This window comes from Arachis hypogaea, chromosome 16 (genome assembly GCF_003086295.3).
Source record: "Arachis hypogaea cultivar Tifrunner chromosome 16, arahy.Tifrunner.gnm2.J5K5, whole genome shotgun sequence".
NCBI classification, from domain to species: Eukaryota; Viridiplantae; Streptophyta; class Magnoliopsida; order Fabales; family Fabaceae; genus Arachis; species Arachis hypogaea.
This window is the reverse complement of record NC_092051.1, coordinates 93,717,496-93,738,003: the sequence shown is the minus strand read 5'-3', so window position 1 is coordinate 93,738,003 and position 20,508 is coordinate 93,717,496. Positions and strand designations below refer to the sequence as shown.

The 20,508-nt window shown below is 35.6% G+C and overlaps 1 non-coding gene across 1 annotated transcript; it reads left to right on the top strand.

Annotated features, from left to right (window-relative positions):
- Positions 1–19,315: 19,315 nt before the first annotated feature.
- LOC112760606 (small nucleolar RNA R71) lies at positions 19,316–19,419 on the top strand. Its single transcript, XR_003181039.1, has one exon. It is a non-coding gene; the product is annotated as a small nucleolar RNA R71 (small nucleolar RNA).
- The last annotated feature ends 1,089 nt before the right edge of the window (positions 19,420–20,508 follow it).

Below are 20,508 nucleotides of genomic sequence, written 5' to 3'. Positions count from 1 at the left end.
AGTCAAAACCCAAACTCAATTACATTAAATAATCACATAATACAATGCTAGGTATTTTAGTAACAAAATTCCAGTCATAAATACCTTTTTACTCATTTCTTCATAAGAATGCATGATTATGCCGTAGTTTTCACTAAAGTATGTGTGCGTGAAGCTTGTTCCTGACTCCCGCTTTCTTAAAAAGAAGCCATACAAAGGATACAATCAAAAGGTTAACAAACTTAAACAATTCACAAAGGGGTTCACAACTCTTGAGATTGAATAAAGACTACACGCACCATATGACTAAAAAAAAATAGACCACAGGCACCACTTCTTCAATTCCTATTAATTATTTGTTATTTATTAACTATAAAAGCTTTTGCAAGTAAAGAACACACTAAAAAACTGACAATGGAAGGCTTCTAGAGAGAAAGAGTTGTTACAGGTATGAGGCTTCCCCTTATTCTCATTTTGTTAATCAGCTTATGCAACTGATCAACAATATCTAAAGAAGATGAAAATTCACCAATTAATTTTTATTTCAATATGAAACAACTGTGTCTTTATCATTTGAATGTTTCTTTGTAAGAATAATAAACATCAATTTATGGTTGCTTTATAGTTCTCTAAAGCTTGCAAAAGGTACACATAAAAAATAGTTACGGGCCAAGGCCTATTTTGTTTTAACTTCCTTTATTATTGGTGTGCTAAATTGCTAATTGATCACATTGTATTCATTATACGTTTATGAAAGCAGTTAAGGAAAGAAGGAAAAAGAGATGAGTATGAAAGGCACAAGCTGCAGGCTTTAAATCAGCGCCAGAAAATGGTAAGTATTTAGAATTTGTAAGATGGTTGCTTTAGAAGTGAAATCTCATGGGTCTTTTGTTATTGAGATTAGGTGATGAGTGATGACACCGGAAAATACGAGTGGTTTTAAGCCATTATTCTTAGATTTCCACTACAGCAAATTTCAGGAAATTTATTAGTGTCCAAGAGGTACAAAAATAAAGCATACTCAAAGTTGTTAGCTATTTTCATTTTTTTAGTAGTTAACATTCTCTCGGTGAAGGTTCTTTACTTGTAGAAAACAACAAATTAAAGTTGTTAATTAGCTCCTTTTTCAAAATCAAAATCATAAAATCTTGATGGATACAAGATTTATCATGCTAAACTTTTTAAACATTATTGAAATTGACATTAAAAATAGGAAAAGCATGCATAAATAAAAAGAAAAAAAAACCAATTCAAGCTGACAGAGGATGCACAAAAATTAGCAAGCAAATTAATAATAAACAAAATTGAGTAACAATCAAATTAACAATGAAGAAAAGAAATTAACAAAGAACAAAGTTGAGTAACAATGTTAGAACCTGGCAGAGCACACACAAAGAGAAGAAGGAGGCAAGGGCAATCTAGCGAAGGAGGTGCGGTGTTTGAGGAAAGGGCAATATAGCGAAGGAGGAAAGGGCAACCTCGCCTCAGGTGTGGTGTTTGAGGCTGGCGGGGGTGCGGGTTCTATGACTGGCGGAGGCCCCCACATGCAGGAGGTAGAGCGGTTGTTCGCGAGTGAAAGCTGTTACCTGGAGTGTGAGTCACGATGGTGGAGGTGGTCTGAGGTGCGAGATTGGAGGCTGGAGTGGTGGATGTATGAGAATAGAGGTTCGAAGATCTGAGAGAGTAAGGGTTGTAGCGTTGAGCGCGAAGCACGAGCTGCGACCACAGACAAGAGGCAGAGCACGCAGAAAGAGGGAGAAGGAGATCAAGAACTAACCCTGAAATCAAAATGCGGTTTTGAAATCCCCTGCAAGGTAACTTATCTAGCTGTGATACGAGGGAGAAGGCACTCAAAATATGAAATCCCCTGCAAATAAAAGGCTGTTTTGAACAAAGTTTTAATTTTTGGCGTAAAGTAAATAAGTGGCTTTGAAATAACTAGATATAACAAATTTTAAAATTAAAATTGTATCTAATTTTCACTAACAAATTAAAAAAAAAAGATAAGATTACAACGAAAACATGTTCAATAAGAAATGAAATATTAATATCTAAAAGATAGATATTTAAAAAAATTATATCTAATATTAATTTTAAAATATTTAAATTAAATTATATTTTTAAATCTTCGTTATATATTAAGATTAAAAGATAAATATTGAGTAAAATCATTATTCGAAATTAAATATCCCTTTTATATTAATAGATAAGATGGATAAGATAAGATAATTGCCTTGAATTATATAAAGGGAATCCAGATACCCCTCAGTTACGTTCCTGAATTCCACACACATATACTTCATAAAACTATTTTGAATTGAGCATTGGAGTGTCCTTGCCAAGTACCCACCTCCATCACTCCAGTCAGATAATCTAACATCTGTTTCGACTCACAAGTCTCCAATTCATCTCACAACCCGTACCAGAGACTTCTAGTTAAGTAATTTTTCTCTAATTTTTTTACAGTGTTTATATAATTCTTGTATGTGTGACACAATTATTTGATCAATAGATAAATTAATATATGAAGCTACACTTACATATATATAAAATCTTAATGTAGGGACTGCGGTGAATTCTTCTTTTGAGCTACTGTATCAATATTAGTGTGTTAAAGGGGTCTCTTGAAAAAAATTCTACATAAGTAAAATCTTTTTTTAATAACTATCATTGTGGTTTAATTTTTATTATTATAATTTTTCATTATTACAAATTTTATTATTACTTTAAGGTTAGTTCTTTATTTAATTTATCTTATTTAGTTGGATTTATAATTTTTAAGATGAATTGTTATTTGTGCCTTTTTATGAAGAAAAGAATAAAGAGTCAGTTTGGATTTATTTTTTTTTTGTATTTTCTATATTAAATAGAAATCTTAATTCCCAACATTCCCCATTAAATTAATGTCAAATACAAATTTTTGTTTAAACAAAATTTTATCCCGATAATGAATTGATCAGTTTATGATAATTGAAATTCTATAAAATATTAGGCCAACACATTGAATTATTAATCCTTTCTATGTATTGTAGATAATATTTTTTAATTGAAAAAATAACTAATTAATTATGCAGTTAAAATCAAGGATAAATTATTATAATAAACTAAATGGCTCCCAAAATTATCCAAATTCCCCAAAACGAAAAAAGCTACTTGAGTGTCCCAAGTTACATTTATATAAATCAAATTGAGTGAATTTGATTTATGCAAAACGGTACTAAATCGAATCCATTAGATTCGAATTACATGTAAACACAAATTGTTTATAAATTGAAGCTAATGGTTTCGAATTCTATATAAGCACTAAATCGAAACAATGAGATTTGATTTTTATTTGCATGTAAATCGAAGCAATTCAGTTCGATATAGACACGTGAACAGTAATAGACACGCGAACAGTAGTTCATGGTAAATCGAAGCCAATCATTTCGATTTAATGATTTATGGAAATCGAAACCAATAAATTCTATTTACACGTAACATCTTCCTCAATAATTTTTAATAAGCATAACTAATGATAGTTATAGTTAATAAATAATTTTTTAATTTTAAAATATTATAATAAATATAAATATATAACTTTATTATTATTATTATTATTATTATTATTATTATTATTATTATTATTATTATTATTATTATTATTATTATATTTATATATGCTCAATTTTTTATTTACTTTGTCTAAAAAGGGTTAACAATTCATACATAATAATCCTATTATTGAGAGTACCTAAAAAAATACTAAAATATGTTATTTTATATGTTAATTTTAATTTAATAAATAAATATTAATTTTAAAAAATTCTCGTAATTAAATATTTTGTTAGCTTATTTTTTTAATGAATAGAATAAAATAATTTTTTAATATTTAAATTATTATTGATTAGAAGAGTATTGTATTTGAAATTTGAGTAAATATATTTTTTAATAAATTTATTTATATTATACCACAAGAAAATATTTTATTACATGCAAAATAATTTTAAAAAAAATGACTAAAAAGATATTAGTACTATAAAAGGCTTAGGTAAATACACCTTTTTGGACAAAGTAAATAAAATATTTAATTATGAGACTTTTTTAAAATTAATATTTATTTTATTAAATTAAAAATAACATATAAAATAACATATTTTAGTACTTTTTTAAGTACTCTCAATATAAGATTATTATGTATGAATTGTAGACTCTTTTTGGACAAAATAAATAAAAAATTCATCATATATTATAATAATAATAATAATGATGATGATGATGATGATGATGATGATGATGATGATGATGATGATGATGATGATGATGATGATGATGATGATGATGATGATGATAATATGTCTTTTTATCAATTTTTAATTTATTTTTCTTGTTCATAGTATAGATATTTTATTTAAAGTTTTTTTTATGTTCACTGATGTACTTTTATAAAATATAATATTATAATTTTGTAAAATTAAATTGATTCTACTCATAGTTGGTTATCTCATAAAAGTATAATTTAATTAATCTAACTTTTAATATGCTTTATATGTAGATATGAAAATTCCAGAACATCAAAAGTAGATGTACAATAAAAATTTGTCAAATCGAGGAGGATTACGATAGGAATTTTTCAATCGTGTTCAATATTTTATTGATACAGTTAGAAAACAACATCAATTATACTTGAAGGTGGTGTACTTAGATGTCCTTGCAACAAACAAAAAAAATAAAGTTTTCTCAACTCCGGATGAGGTTTCACTAGATTTATATAAATATGGTTTCATGCCAAGATACTGGTGTTGGGATTCACATGCAGAGAGTCCATTGCATTTGAATGTAGATCATAATAATCAAGAAGGTACATGTTCTTCTCCACATGCTAGTGTGCCAATAAGAAATTCGTATGAATCTATGGTGGTTAATGCTGTTGGACCAGAATTGATGAGTCAATTTGAAGAATACATGGAGGAGCCTCCGAATGTAGAAGCTAGAAAATTTTATGATTTATTACAGTCTGCTCAGCGCCCACTATTTGAAGGATGTATTAGTCATTCAGAATTATCAATGTCAGTTAAAATATTGAGAATAAAAGCTAAAGGGAATGTATCTCAACAAATCTTTGATGATTTCGTGAAAGCTATGAAGGAAGTGATGCCTAAGGATAACTTACTTGTCTCCAATTTTTATGAAGCAAAGAAGCTAGTATCGAAACTTGGCATGAAAAGCAATAAAATTGATTGTTGCATTAATGGTTGTATGCTGTATTACAAGGAGGATGATATACCAAGAAAGGAATGTAAATTTTGTCATTCTCCAAGGTACAAGATAGGTAAAAAGGGTAAAGAAGTGCCCTTGAAACGAATGCAATATTTACCGCTTATACCTCGTTTAAGAAGACTTTATGCTACAATGTACACAACACCTCACATGCGATGGCATTTTGATCACGAGTTTAAAGGAGTTCTTAAGCATACATCGGAATCAAAAGAATGGAAGTATTTTGATAGAAAACATCCACAATTTTCTCAAGAACCACGCAATGTCAGACTAGGATTATGTGCTGATGAATTCACCCCTTTTGGTCAATCTGGTAAACAATATTCATGTTGGCCAATAATTGTCACTCCTTCTAACCTGCCTCCTTCGATGTGCATGAAAACTGTTTACATGTTTTTATCCATGATTATCCCTGGTCCTCGTAATTCCGAAAACTAGGATTGATGTATACCTGCAGCCCTTGATTGATGAGCTAAAAGTACTATGGGAAGATGGCATTTTAACTTATGATATTCATTCCAAGTCAAATTTTGTAATGCGAGCTGCATTGTTGTGGACTATTAATGATTTTCCTCCATATGGAATGTTGTCTGGATGGATGACAGCAGGCAGGCTAGCATGCCCATACTGTATGGAACGAACCAAGGCATTCTAATTAAAAAATGGGGAAAAGCCAATATCACTACAAGAAAAAGTAATATTTGTAACAAAAAAATTTGTTACAAAAAATCGGAATTTTGAAACAAAAAGAATTTGTAATAAAAAAAGAGCCGTTGCAGTATGTCTCGTTACAAAAATTTTTGTAACAAAAAATGGAACTGTTACAATTCAAAGTAATATTTTGGAACAAATGTTTTTGATACAAAAACCGAAATTCGTTACAAAAGTGATAACAAATTTTGATCTTCAAAATATTTTTGGTGACAAAATATTTTTTTCTATTATAAAATTTTGTTACAAAATATAACTTGATTTTGTAACATTTTTTTCTTTGGTTACAAAAGCACAATATTTATTTTATAATAATTTTTTATTTTTTCTAATATAAAATTTACCAAATTATTTTTTTAATTAACTGATATATTAACTACTTTACTGAGTAAGTCAACATTTATATAATATGTAAAAACATAGATAATTCAAACATGCTTCATTTAACTAAAATTGTTTTAAAACAAAATAAAATTAGTGTATACATTGATTAGTTCTATAAGTTATATTTCTTACACTAGCTCAACCAAAAGTTAAAAGTCTAACATAGATTAGTGTCTTTATGAGTCAAAATATTCTTGAGTCCTTTAAGTAGCATGTTGTCACCATTTTAGCACTCCTGTAAATGAGAAAAACTGAAACAAAAAATTAGAAACAAGATATAACACCAATTATAATTTTTTCTATTAACTTTTATCTAAAATTTTTAGAAAAATTTTGGCATAACCTCTCCTAAAACTTGAATATTTCCACCGTCTATGGTTCCATCAAAAATAGCCAATTCATTACTTATTTCTCAGCCAATACACAATATAGTAATTTCAAGGCACAAGTTACTAGGATTGTGAATTTGGAAACAAAACAAAGACCCTAGATGAAATTGAACATATGATATCTCACTAGTACCTGGATATAGATATGAAAAAACGTGTAACCATAAAGGTTTTAACTGTTCTTATTTTGGATACAAGAGCTAATCCAACAAGCTTTCTAAATCTAGAATAGACTAAGCAAGCAGCATTTTTCATTTCACAATATAGCCTACTAACAATCAGATAATATCAATCCCAACTGACAGCTTTATTTTTCATTTGCATACATCCTCCAAAGGTTGTAAGCCACATTTCATAATCATCAACAAATATGCATGATTTCTTATTACCTCTTAATCAAACATGTATAATCAAAATATTTTCAAAATGCTCACTAATTCACTATTCACATATCAACATTCAGAAGAACTTACAAGAATGGCGATTAATTTGCCATCAGGGCTCCACATGGCTTGAGAGTTTTCCCCTTCCTTTTGCAAAGAATACAAATCTCTCTTGTACTTCCCCAATTTCAATCTATGCTGCACCAATAGAAAATTCAATACACTATCAAGCTTAGGTTCCATCCTTTAACCCCCTCCCCATAAACTCCCATATACCGCATATTGTAGTAATTTACCCCTCAAGAAACCTAGTCCAACATTTCCCCCCCCAAAAAACAAATAAACCCGATCATAACATTATAGAAACTCTGCTCCATGACACCATGAACACAATTTCAAACGTGAAAAATAACATAATGTAAACCCCAGTAACCACATTCCACAATCACCTCTATCAAAATCCAATTATACATAATCAGTTAAAATCACAATTCTCAACTAGTCTCGAGTCACTTTCACAGCCACAGCAACATACCAAACAACCATTTCAACAGCCAACAGTCAATAATTCAATCATCTACCACACATAGTTACACTCAATTCAATCACAACTCCAAACACAATCTCAACTACAATCCAACATTCATATAATCAATTAATTACTCACAGCTATTAATCCTATTTGTAGTTATTCAATAAACTTTGTAGGCATTCTTAAATTAAAACCATTTAAATTAAACCCCTACCTCAATTAGCTGAATTCACATAGATTAAACGTGGCAACTCCCTTCTCTTTTAATTTCATGGCAGCAGCAAGCATGCAACCAAAACAGTAGCAGTGTCAATTTCTTATGGCAGTGACGATGGTTGCAGCAAGACAAGGATTCAAATTGGATAAGAATCAAAAGCAAACATAACTCTGGAAAATTCAAAAAAAATCCAAGACTAGAATTGAATTAAAAGAAGAACATGGCAATTAAAATTGACAAAATAGAACTTGCAAATGGTTCAGAACCAAGGAAAAGAACAGACCAGAATCAATGTAACAGAATCAGAACCAACAACAGCAACCCCGGCAGCCCTTTCTTCACAGAACAATTCCTCTCTCTAACGGGCAACAATAGCAATCAGAGTTTCCAGTAGCGATGACAACCAAGCTAGGAGATGATGGCAGCAGCAACGATGGTTCTGGAAAGTAAAGACACGACATTGGTTCACCTCCACAGTGACGACGACAGCAGCATCACCCTCCGTTGCCTGCCTCTTCGAGTTCTGTTCCTTGTGTTAATTACAGTGGCTTCCTCTGGTGGCAGCAACGGTGACAAGATATGGTGCCGGTGACAGAATCGACGACTTCCTCCTCAGTTCGCGATTCCAACCGTGGTGGCAACTTCCCTCGATGGCACCAGGGCACAACGGCGACACGGGCAGGGGGCAACGACGTAGACGACGCGAGCTCGCAGCAGCTCCCCCGACGGCCAGCTCGCGATGGCACTCTTCCTCTCCTTGGCCTTTGTTCCCTTGCACGTTCTTCGTCTCAACATCTCTCTTTCTCTTCTTCGTCAGTGCCGGCGGCGACGCGTGGGTCAACGGCTCCAAGGTAGATCGGCGGTTCAGCGGAAATGGTTTGGGTTGGACGGCGCAAAGCGTGGCTCCCTCTTTCCCTTCCCGATCTCTCTTCTCTGATTCCCACTGTGTGTATGTTGCGTTTTTGGAAAGGAAAGGGGGGTGGGTGGAGGCTGTGTTACACGAAGGTGAAGGGGGTTTTAGGGTTAGGTTCCAATTTGGGAATTAAGTTTTTTATTTAATTTGAAAATTTAGAGTTAAAAATTAGAGATTTTGTAAAAGAATAAGGATAAATATGAATAGATATTTTGATAAAATTGGAGAGTAGAGTAATTTTAAAACTAAATATATTTTCTTAAAAATATTTAAGAACATTATTTATAAACATATTACTAAGTTCAATTAATTATTTTTAATTTAAAATATAAAATGAACATATTAATCACTTTTTATAAAATATAGTTCATGCTCAAGATATTTATTATTTAAATTAAATGATATAATGATGAACCCATATTTTATGATGTATTTTGTGCTCAAATTGAGTGTTTCTATCAATTCTTCACCCACTTATTCATGTAAATTGCATGGCTTTACTTTCCCTTCCTTATATTATGATATATGTGAAAAATATGTTTCCTATGCTTTAAAAATATTAATCTTAATTACCCTTTATTACCATTCGATGCCGTGATTTATGTGTTAAGTATTTTCAGATCTTATAGGGCAGGATTGGCTTAAGGGACAAAAAGGAAACATACAAAAATGGAAGGAAAGCACAAAAATGGAGTTTTGAAGAAAAGGCAGTGATGCGAACACATGGACGACGCGAACGCGTGCCTAGCGCGAAAATGCAGCGACGCGAATGCGTGGATGACACGGACGCGCGCCTTGAGCAGAATGCAGTTGACGCGTACGCGTGACCGACGCGTACGCGTGACAAGGAAAACTCCCAGATGACGCGAACGCGTGACTCACGCAAACGCGTTACAGATGCCACATACAGGAATCTGTAGAAAACGCCCCCAGCGATTTTTGGACCCTTTTTTCGGCCCAAATCCAAACTAGAAACACAGAATATAAGTCAGAGAATGGAGGAATCAAAAGGGAGACGGAGAACAACTTATCATACATTGATATACATAATTTTAGGATTAGATGTAGTTCTTAGAGAGAGAGGTTCTCTCCTCTCTCTTAGAATTAGGATTAGGATTAGGATTTATATTAGGATTGGGATTTCATCTTCTTTAATCACAGGTTCAATGTTCTTTTTATTTATTTTATTTTATGAAAATTTAGTTTATGAACTCTTTATGTCTAAATTGATTTTCTTTTGTTAATGCAATTGAGGTATTTCAGATTTATGATTTTTATTTAGCTTTTTATATTCTTGGCTTTAATTGATTAATTAGAGACTCTTGAGTTATCAAACTCACCGTGATTGATAATTGTTATTTTTGCTAATTGAATTGAATTCCAATAACTCTAGTCTTTCCTTAGGAATTGACTAGGACCTGAGGATCAAATTGATTAGTCCACTTGACCTTCCTTTGTTTAGCAAAGGTTAACTCAGTGGGATTAAAACCCAATTCTCATCACCGTTGATAAGGATAACTAGGATAGGACTTCTAATTCTCATATCTTGCCAAGAGATTTTTTTTATTATTATCAATTTATTTTCCTTGTCATTTAAATTACTTATTCCTTATTTCCAAAAACCCAAAAATATACTGTTTTACATAACCAATAATAAATCATACCTCCCTGCAATTCCTTGAGAAGATGACCCGTGGTTTGAATACTTCGGTTATAAATTTATTTGGGTTTTGTTACTTGTGACAACCAAAACATTTGTATGAAAGGATGATTGCTTGGTTTAGAAACTATACTTGCAACGAGAATTTATTGTAAATTCTAAACCATCAATCATTAGTTCATCAAAATGGCGTCGTTGCCGGGGAATTGCAACTGTTTACCTTATTATTGGTTATTGTAAATATTTTCTTTTACCTGTTTATTTGTTTTTATTTTTAATTTTTTTATTATTATTTACTATGAATTCTCACCCCTATCGCTTTGAGTTTGGTTCCAATGTTGTTGCAAGGAATGGAAATTGTAACAGGAACATGCATCAAGGTCAAAACAATCAGAGATAGAAGGAGCCACGAGGATCTGATCAACCCTTCCGGCAGCAACACCATCCACAATACCACAGACAAAGACCATCCTACAATGCATGCCAAGACAATTGTTATGGTGGACCCTTTCGTGACAACCAACACCCACCAAACTGCTATAGTCAAGAGCCATTCCGAGGTACATACCAAGATGATAGATATGGTAGACCCCATCATATACCTATGATCCACCTCCTCAACATAGCTTTGAACCACCATACTCACAAGCCCCCTACAACCAAACACCTCCAGATGACCCTAACCCATATCCACCTGATGCACATAAACTAGTTATGCTACGATTTAGGAAATTGCACGATCGGCAAAATTCCTTCCGGAAAGTGCACCGGTTATCGTCAAGTAAAAACTCACAATAGAGTGAGGTCGAATCCCACAAGGATTGGTTGAGTGAGCAATTCGGATTAGAAGTGTGTTCTAGTTGAGCGGAATCAAGATTGAGATGAGAATTGCGGAATGTAAAATTGGCGGGAAAAGTAAATGACAAGAAATTGAAATGGCTGAATCTTAAATTGCATGAATTAAAGAGCAGAAACTAAATTGCTGAAATTAAAAGGGAATGGGGGTGATTGCATGAATTGAGTTGCAGAATGTAAAGAGAAGATGTAATCAGAATTGGGGGATTCATTGGGTTATAGGAGATATTGAGATCTCCGAATCAAAACATGTTTATCTCTTCCTCAAGCAATGCGTTCATTGAATTTTGCTTGGCAATCTTATATGATTGGATCCCAATCCCTTGGCTCACAAATTCTCTCTAAAAATGAACAAATTCCCAATCCCTTGGTCTAAATGTTCATAAGAAGAGATGATGCTCGATCACTGATTATACCACACAGTTTCATGAACCACAATTTGGTAGGATTACATGTCATAATATCCATCCAAACCCCAATCCAATTCACTGTGAGAAAGCTTCTCTAGCATGAATCCTCCATTCCTTTCCCAAGGTTCCGAAGGATTCCAATTATGGGTAGTTTCTTTCCCAAGACAACTACTCAATGGAATTAGATCGAGAAGCTTTCTAACAAAATTCAAGAGAAAAGATTGAAGAAGAAGATAAACTATTATTGATTCATTGAATTACAATAGAGCTCCCTAACCCAATGAAAGGGGGTTTAGTGAGTCATAGCTCTGAATTCAATTACAAAGATATGAAAACTAGCTCAAAGTGAAGGTAAAAGTCCTTTCTAACTTAAATTCTATCCTATTTATACACTTTCTATATTGAGCTTCTGTTGTGTTTCTTGGGCTTTGAGGCCTCTCCCTGCTTTCCTTTTACCTTGGGTTTATGATCCATAATCTTGATGAGGCTGCTGGTCCAATTTCTGTAACATTCATTGAGCCAACTTAGTGATAATCAAATAATGGCACATGACTCAATAAATTGAAATTTCAGACTCATCAATCCTTCAGGCCCAATCCCATAAACCATGATATTCAATTGGGTTTCATACCAGAATAAGTTTAAGTTAATGTTTGTGCTCAAATACTAACTTAAACCACAATATCTTTGGTCCAGAAACCTTTTCCAAGAGTGGCGTTTAAGTTGCAGTTTAAGCTTAAACTGCAGCTTAAACGCCAGACACTTCCAGTGAGGCCTTTTGTAGAAGCACGTTTAAGCTTTAGTTTAAGGTTAAACTGAAGCTTAAACGTGGAAATGGAAGAAGGCAGCCCTGGAGAGTCATGTAGTCGAACACGTTTAAGCTCCAGTTTGAGGTCAAACTGAAGCTTAAACGTGGATATAGGAAGGGCAGCCTTGGAGGTCGAACACGTTTAACCTCCAGTTTAAGGTCAAACTGGAGGTTAAACGTGGAAATGGAAGGAGGCATCCTGGAGGTCGAACACGTTTAACCTCCAGTTTAAGGTTAAACTGGAGGTTAAACGTGGAAGCTTAGAAGGGTAGCCCTGGAGGTGTCGAACACGTTTAAGCTCCAGTTTGAGGTCAAACTGGAGCTTAAACGTGGAAATGGAGAGAGCAACCCTGGAGGAGAAAACTTGGTCGAACACGTTTAAGCTCCAGTTTGAGGTCAAACTGGAGCTTAAACGTGGAAATGGCTCCCTGGTGCTTTTCCCATTCTGGCGTTTAACCTCCAGTTTAAGGTTAAACTGGAGGTTAAACGTGGAACTCCTTCCTGAGTGGCATTATCATTCTGGCGTTTAACCTCCAGTTTGAGGTCAAACTGGAGGTTAAACGTGGAATGCTTCTTTGGTGAGACTTTTCATTCTGGCGTTTAACCTCCAGTTTAAGGTTAAACTGGAGGTTAAACTTCAATTCTAGCATTTCTTAGCCTTCATGATTCTGGCGTTTAAACTCCAGTTTAGGCTTAAACTGGAACTTAAACTCCACATTTGATATTCAAGCTTCCTTTATTGATTTTGTTGCTTCCTTGCTTAGCCTCTTCTTCCCTGAAATCATCCAAACAATTGCATCAAAGTCTTGCAAAATTTCATGAGAAATCTTCCATTCATAGCATTCAAGTAATATAACTAAAACTCATGGAATTTGCATTAAAATCATACTGTTTGGATGGTTTATTGCTTCGTTCTTCATTTAACCATTTTTGGTTACTTTAAGCTCAAGAAAATGCATAAAACAACTAAAACTAACAGAAAAATGCTAGTGAAACTAGCCTAAGATGCCTTGGCATCACAACACCAAACTTAATACTTGCTTGTCCCTAAGCAAGTCCTGAGTTATTTAAGAAGAAAGTATGAAACAGAAAGCAATTACATTGGCTATATTAGCAGGCATTTGAAGTTCATCAGAAGGGTTTTATGCAGAAAGTTGCAGCATCACTTTTTCATACTTATCAGGTAAGATTATCACTTTTTCATTGCATCCATCAAACACTGCTATGGCCTCTTGTTATTCTTATGTCCTTGGCACCTTTCTCTTCTTTGTTTTTCTTTTCTTTTTCTTAGAGCTTCTTTTGCTACTTGTTTGCTTAGTGTCATGTGTTGCACAAGCCTTTGGCATTTTCTTTTTCTTATCAGTGCACTACACATATCCACTTTAGGCACTTTAGTTCACATTTCTTCTCGAGACATTGGTGCCCAGCACCTCTTTGTGTGACTAAATGTTTTGTATTTAGGTTGCTCTTGATAATGGACTTTTGGTTGATAATCCCGGGTTAGTTAACCCAAGTTACCAAGTGTTGAAACACTCCTCAGAACCTATTCATCCAAGCATATCCTTAATACATAAACACCACAGGCATTTGTCTCAGAAGTTCAAACCATTGGTACCTAGCTTATTTTCTCAATTTTTTTTGCTTTTTGGTTGCCCTTTTTCAGTGGCTTTTTCTTCTTCTTTTTCTTTCTTTTTCATGGCCAAAGACATTTATTCATCAAGATCCATAGACAGTTTTCAATTTCTACACAAAGAATGATAATTCTACACTCTAATTCCAGTGATCTGACTAAACAATCAAGCATGCATACCACCACTTAATTCTACTTGATTTGTCACTAATTTAGCCAAGTTACTTTTGTTCAAACTTTTCTTTTATTTTTGGAAACAGAACAAGCATGGCAAGCACTCGTTTAAGAAGGTGAAGTTATATCCAAACATCTAGGCATTCACTTTATTCAAAGCAATAAACAGACACTTATACTAAAAAAAAAAACTCCACATAACACTTAAATGACTTATGATGAAAGAAAGCTTATAAAGACAATCCACCAATGATCATTTGATTATTAAGGAACGAGACCACCTCTTATTTATTGCTTGGTTCTTCTTAATTCTTGGGATCCTGCTTCTTCTTGCTTCCTGCCTCTTTTTGACCACTTGTGCTTCCTTTGTCTTTTCTTATGAGCTTTTTCCAGAATCCAGCCTTTTTCATCGTTTCTTCCACTCCTTTTTCAAGGATCATTGCCTTGTTTATTTCTCCTTCTTTCCTCCCTTTGAAATACTCATCAAAAGCTGGGAATGCTGGGTCCATCTTGTGTAGATGTTCCCCTATGTAGTTAAGCTTGATTTGCGAACTGATGTTGTAATCAGCTTGGACTGAGTATCTTGCATTCTGTAAAGTGGTGGCTTCCTTGATTGCCAAGACATTGGCATCTTGGTGTTGGCATATGTGGCTGAAGGATTCCTGTAAGTGTAAATTCTGTTCCCTTTGCAGATCGAAGAATCTTGATTCAAAGTTCCTTTGCATATCCATCATTTTTAGGTGAAAGTCCTCTTGTCTCTCCTGAGACCTCATGTATTGTTGAGACATTCCTTCCATGATTTCCTGCATTCTGCTCATATCCATGGGGTCTCTGGGAATTCGTTGTCTTCTTTCTGGAATTGCTTGCTCTTCTTGCTCTTCTTCTCTATCTTCTCCTTCCTGTCTTTCTTGTTCTGCTTCTTGCTCGGCTTCCACTTGTTGCCCTTCTTCATTTCTTCTTCTTGTATGTCTTGGAGGAGTTGGGCCAAGAGTCATTCTGTACGCAGTTATGGCCAATCCAGGATATAGCCAATTAGGCCTTTCATCCTCAAGTGGTACTTGGGCATCGATGCATAGTCTAATGATAGTGCTAGGGAAGTGGAGCCAGGATTCAGGGTCACTTTTCTCACTAAACTCTTGTATCTGTTCAGCAATGAGTTTATGAACTTTGATCTCCCCTCCCACCATAATGCAATGTAGCAAGATGGCTCTTTTAGGGACTATTTCTGAAGAGTTTGCAGTGGGTAGGATGGATCTCCTAACTATTGCATACCACCCTTTAGCTTCAGGTGTTAGGTCTCCCCTTCTCAAGACTCTTGGAGCCCCTCTTGTTTTTCTCACCCATTCAGCTCTGATGGCACAAAGGTCTTCAGCAATAGTTGCATAGTCAGGTTCTCCTATCATCCTTTCTTCATAACTTGCTTGGCTGAAATGTATGTTTTTCAGGCCAAGGGTTTTCATGATTGCTTTGGGACTGAAGTCAACTTCCACCCCTCTCACATAGCTTTTGTATGTGGGTTTCTTGGTTGGATCCTCTCTTACTGCATTTGCATAAAACTCTTTCACCAAGTTGATGTTGATTTTAGTGATTGGCTTAGTCAGGAGCTCCCACTTCCTCTTTTTGATCTTTTCCCAAACACCTGGGAACTCATCCTTTTCAAGGTCAAAGGGAACCTCAGCTAGTACCGTTTTAGGTCTCATCCATTCGGCTTGAATCTCATGGAAAACTGATCTGTATCTCCATGCATCGAATTCCCTGTTTTCCTCCATTGGCTGCTTGTCTTTTCTCCTTTTGTGGCTAGATGAAGCTGCCATTGGTTCTTTAGTTTTGGTAAGTGACAAGCTAAAGTTGACAAGGTGAAGCAAGAAGTGTTGTTGGAAGTGTGGGGAGGTTGTTTTTGGCAAGAGATAGTTTATGCTATGATGAAGGAAATGTGCATGAAGGAGATTTGGTGGTGTTGAACTTGTTCCCCAAGTGGTTCTTTATAGTGCCCGTAAGTGCAAAATGGACGGCTAGGGTGATTTGTGAAGGGTGGCTTGATGGTAAATATATGAATTAGGGAGAAGGACGAATTGCTTTTCATTTTCTTGGAAGTATTCTGGGTGCATTAGGTTGTACATGTAGCTATCTTTTCTTGCAGAACTTCCTTTTCCCATGTGTTAGTTTCAAAGACTTGTGAATTTTCTTTTTGACCAAGCATCGTACCTCCCTTTGTCTTTTTCCTCCATTTTTGTCTTTTCTTTTGTACCTGCACAAACAAACAAGTTTGCTATCATTTTTCGGTCCATGTGAATTATGAATAGTACTTGCACATGTAAATCAATGATTGTCTTTATGAGCTTATAGCCGTGACTTCTACATGTATGCACACTTATTATTTGGACACCAAACTTAGTGTTTGGTCAAGTCTCCTGATGACATGAAATCCATATTGGTTGTCTTTAATGAATGTGCTTAATTCTAATAAATCATAGTCACCTTGGCTCTTTGATTCTAAACAAATTTACTACCCTAAGTAATTGAAACCAAAGCATTAAAACATGCGAATGGTGTACTTGTCATGAATTTCGAAATCCAGAGGAACTTCGTGCTTTTCATGAACTGTGTTCAAAGAGGAACACCAAACTTAATCTTTGGTTGTGCACTAAAAATTGAATGCATTTTGAATAAAATTTGGGGTGCCTTCAGGCACACCAAACTTAGAGGCAAATTGCATTTTACATGCAATGTTTAGTGCACTCTTTCAGCAGTTGTCCTGAGGATTCAAGTTCATGCATAAGAAACCATGCTTTATTAGATGCACAACAAAACAAAAAAAGTAAGGGTATTAAAACATGGGTTGCCTCCCATGAAGCGCTTCTTTCACGTCACTAGCTTGACGGTTGTCCCTTGTTAGGGTGGATTGTAGTGCTTGACGTCTTCTCCTCTCACTATGAAAACGTCCCCACTTGATTCATTCATGACCTCTAAATGTTCCATAGAAAGAACTTTCCTGATTGTGAACACTTGAGGGAGCTGGGAAGGAATGGTTTTGAGGCCAGGTGGGATTGGCAGATAATGACTTGATATCACGTTATCTCCCGGAGAAAAACTTTCAGTGGGAATTTTCTTGTTTCTCCACCCTCTTGGCAATCTCCCTATCACTCTTCCCTTTCTCTTGAGGATTTCTTCATTGACCCTTATGTCAGGAGGATCCTTCTGATCTGTTTCCACTGATTCTTGTGGCTTTAACTCTTGCAACTCTTGTTTGCCTTCCAAGGACTGTTTTAGAGTTTCAGCTGCTGGATTACTTTCCTCCAAACACAGATGGCTACTATCATCCTTAGGCTTTTCAGGTTCTGGTTCAAGCTCAGATGCAGGTTTGAAAACTTTGAAAATGAGCTGTTCATCATGTATTCTCAGAATTAGCTCTCCTTGTTCTACATCTATGAGCGCTCTAGTAGTGGCTAGAAATGGTCTGCCCAGAATGATAGGGTGTAAGTAGCTTTCCTCCATGTCCACAATGACAAAGTCTGTGGGGAAGTAATAATCCCCCACTTTCACCAGCACATTTTCAACTACCCCTTCAGCTTGCTTCTGAGTTTTGTCAGCCAGTTGTATGATTACATCAGTGGATCTCACCTCATTCAGTTGTAGCCTCTTCATAAGAGTTAGAGGCATCACATTTATGCTAGCTCCTAGATCACAGAATCCTCTGTCAATTTTTGTTTCCCCTATGATGCAAGGGATATGAAAACTTCCTGGGTCCGTTTTCTTAGAGAGTGTGTCCTTCTTGATGAGAGCACTGCATTCTTTGTTCATTGTTACCGTTTGTCCTCCCTTCAAAACTCTTTTCTTGCTTAACAATTCCTTTAAATACTTGATGTGTGTAGGCATTTGATGGAGAATCTCAAGAAAGGGAATATTGACATGGAGAGAGTTAAATGTCTCTAAAAACCTTGAATAGGTTTTCCCTTTTTCACCTCTTCCTAACCTCTGAGGAAATGGTGCTTTTGGTTGGTATATTTCCAGCATGCCTTTTTGCAGTTCCTTGGCTTGCTCAGTTCCACTTTCCTGCTTAACTTCTTCCACACCTTCCTTCAAGATTTCTGGCTCCTGCTCTGAGGGCCTGATTCCTTCTTCTTCTGAAACTTCCTTCAATATGGTGATGGCCTTGCATTCTTCCCATCTCACTCTCTTTTGTTCCCCTTTAGGATTCTTTTCTGTGTCACTAGGGAACACTGCAGTTGATTTGACGGCCTGTTGAGATAGCTCTCCTACTTGAGACTCCATCCTCTTGAGTTTTTCACCATGGTTTCTTAAGGTGGCTCTCACATCATCCCTGAAGCTTTTCAATTCGGTTATGTCTTGACTCATGGTTGCCATCATTCCTTCTATCCGGTTTAATTGATCTTGAAATTGTTGGTTCGGATTAAGTTGGGTAGGTTGATTATTTTGGCCATGATATGATGGTTGGGGGTAAGTGTTTTGTGTGGCTTGGTATGATCTTTGGTTGGAGTTTTGGTATGTGGAATTGTTATGTTGGTTGTGGTTGTAAGGTTTGTGGTTTTGTGGTTGAGTTTGTTGGTTCCCCCACCCAAAGTTTGGGTGATTTTTCCATCCTGGGTTGTAAGTGTTGGAGTGTGGATCATATGATTGCCTTTGTTGGTTTCCCACATAATTGGCCTCTTCCCAATCACCTCCTTCAATGCTTACTTCCTCTTGATCTTGTGTGTGTATTGCAGCTACTTGCTTTGTTTCTAATTGCCTGGTAAGCTCTGCTAGTTGCTTGGCAAACACCTTGTTTTGGGCTAGAATTGTATCAACATGGTTCAGCTCCATGACTCCCTTAGTGTTGTGCCTCTCTGATGCATAGTAGTACTCATTCTCAGCCACTGTCTCAATCACTTCAATGGCTTCTTCCACAGTCTTTTTCCTGTTCAATGAACCTCCTGATGAATGGTCTACAGCCTTCCTTGATTCATAAGAGAGTCCATCATAGAAAATATGCAATTGCACCCAATCATGGAACATGTCTGGTGGGCATTTCCTTGTCAAGTCCTTGAATCTCTCCCATGCCTCGTAGAGAGTTTAACCATCTTGTTGTCTAAAAGTCTGAACCTCAGATCGAAGCCTATTGACCTTTTGTGGGGGGTAGAAACGTGCCAGAAACTTGCTTTCCACCTCATCCCATGTTGTTAAACTCCCCCTTGGGAATGATTCCAGCCACTTAGCTGCTTTGTCCCTAAGTGAAAATGGGAACAAAAGCAGTTTATATGCATCTTCCTGGACTCCATTGGACTTCACAGTGTCACAAATTCTCAGGAATTTTGTGAGATGTTGGTTTGGGTCTTCATTAGCACTTCCACCAAATGAACAATGATTCTCCACAAGTGATATTAGCTGTGGTTTGAGTTCAAAATTGTTGGCCTGAATGGGTGGTTTCTGGATGCTGCTACCACAATTCCCAGAGGTTGGGTTTATGTATGAACTAAGAACCCTCCTCTCAGGAATGGCATTGTTTCCATCAGCTCTCTCATGGTTGTGAACTTCTCTATCCATGTTGAGATCTAGAGCTTCCTCAAAATTGTCCTCAGATTCTCCTTCAGATTTCTCTTCTCCCACTACTCTCTTCCCTCTTGCTTCCCTTCTCAGTCTATGAAGGGTCCTCTCTGGTTCGGTATATGGAGGAGTTGATGTCTCTCCTCTCCTACCTGTCATACAAGAACACAGCACAGGCACAAACAAGTGAAATACTCTTGGTTAATGGAAGAGTATGGTTAGAGCAATTGAGGAATTAATTCAAACAGTTAGTGAGTCAGTGAGTTAGTTGCTTGAATTTAAAGGCATAAGGAAAGAAAGCATGTAACCGAGTGCAAAAATTAAAATTCAACAAGTAACTTGAACAGAATTAACAAAGCAAGAGAAATTGCTCAATCTAGTTAACTTCCAATTTGAGAATTGACAATCGAAAACCAATCCCCGGCAACGGCGCCATAAACTTGATGCACATAAACTAGTTATGCTACGATTTAGGAAATTGCACGATCGGCAAAATTCCTTCCGGCAAGTGCACCAGTTATCGTCAAGTAAAAACTCACAATAGAGTGAGGTCGAATCCCACAAGGATTGGTTGAGTGAGCAATTCGGATTAGAAGTGTGTTCTAGTTGAGCGGAATCAAGATTGAGATGAGAATTGCGGAATGTAAAATTGGCGGGAAAAGT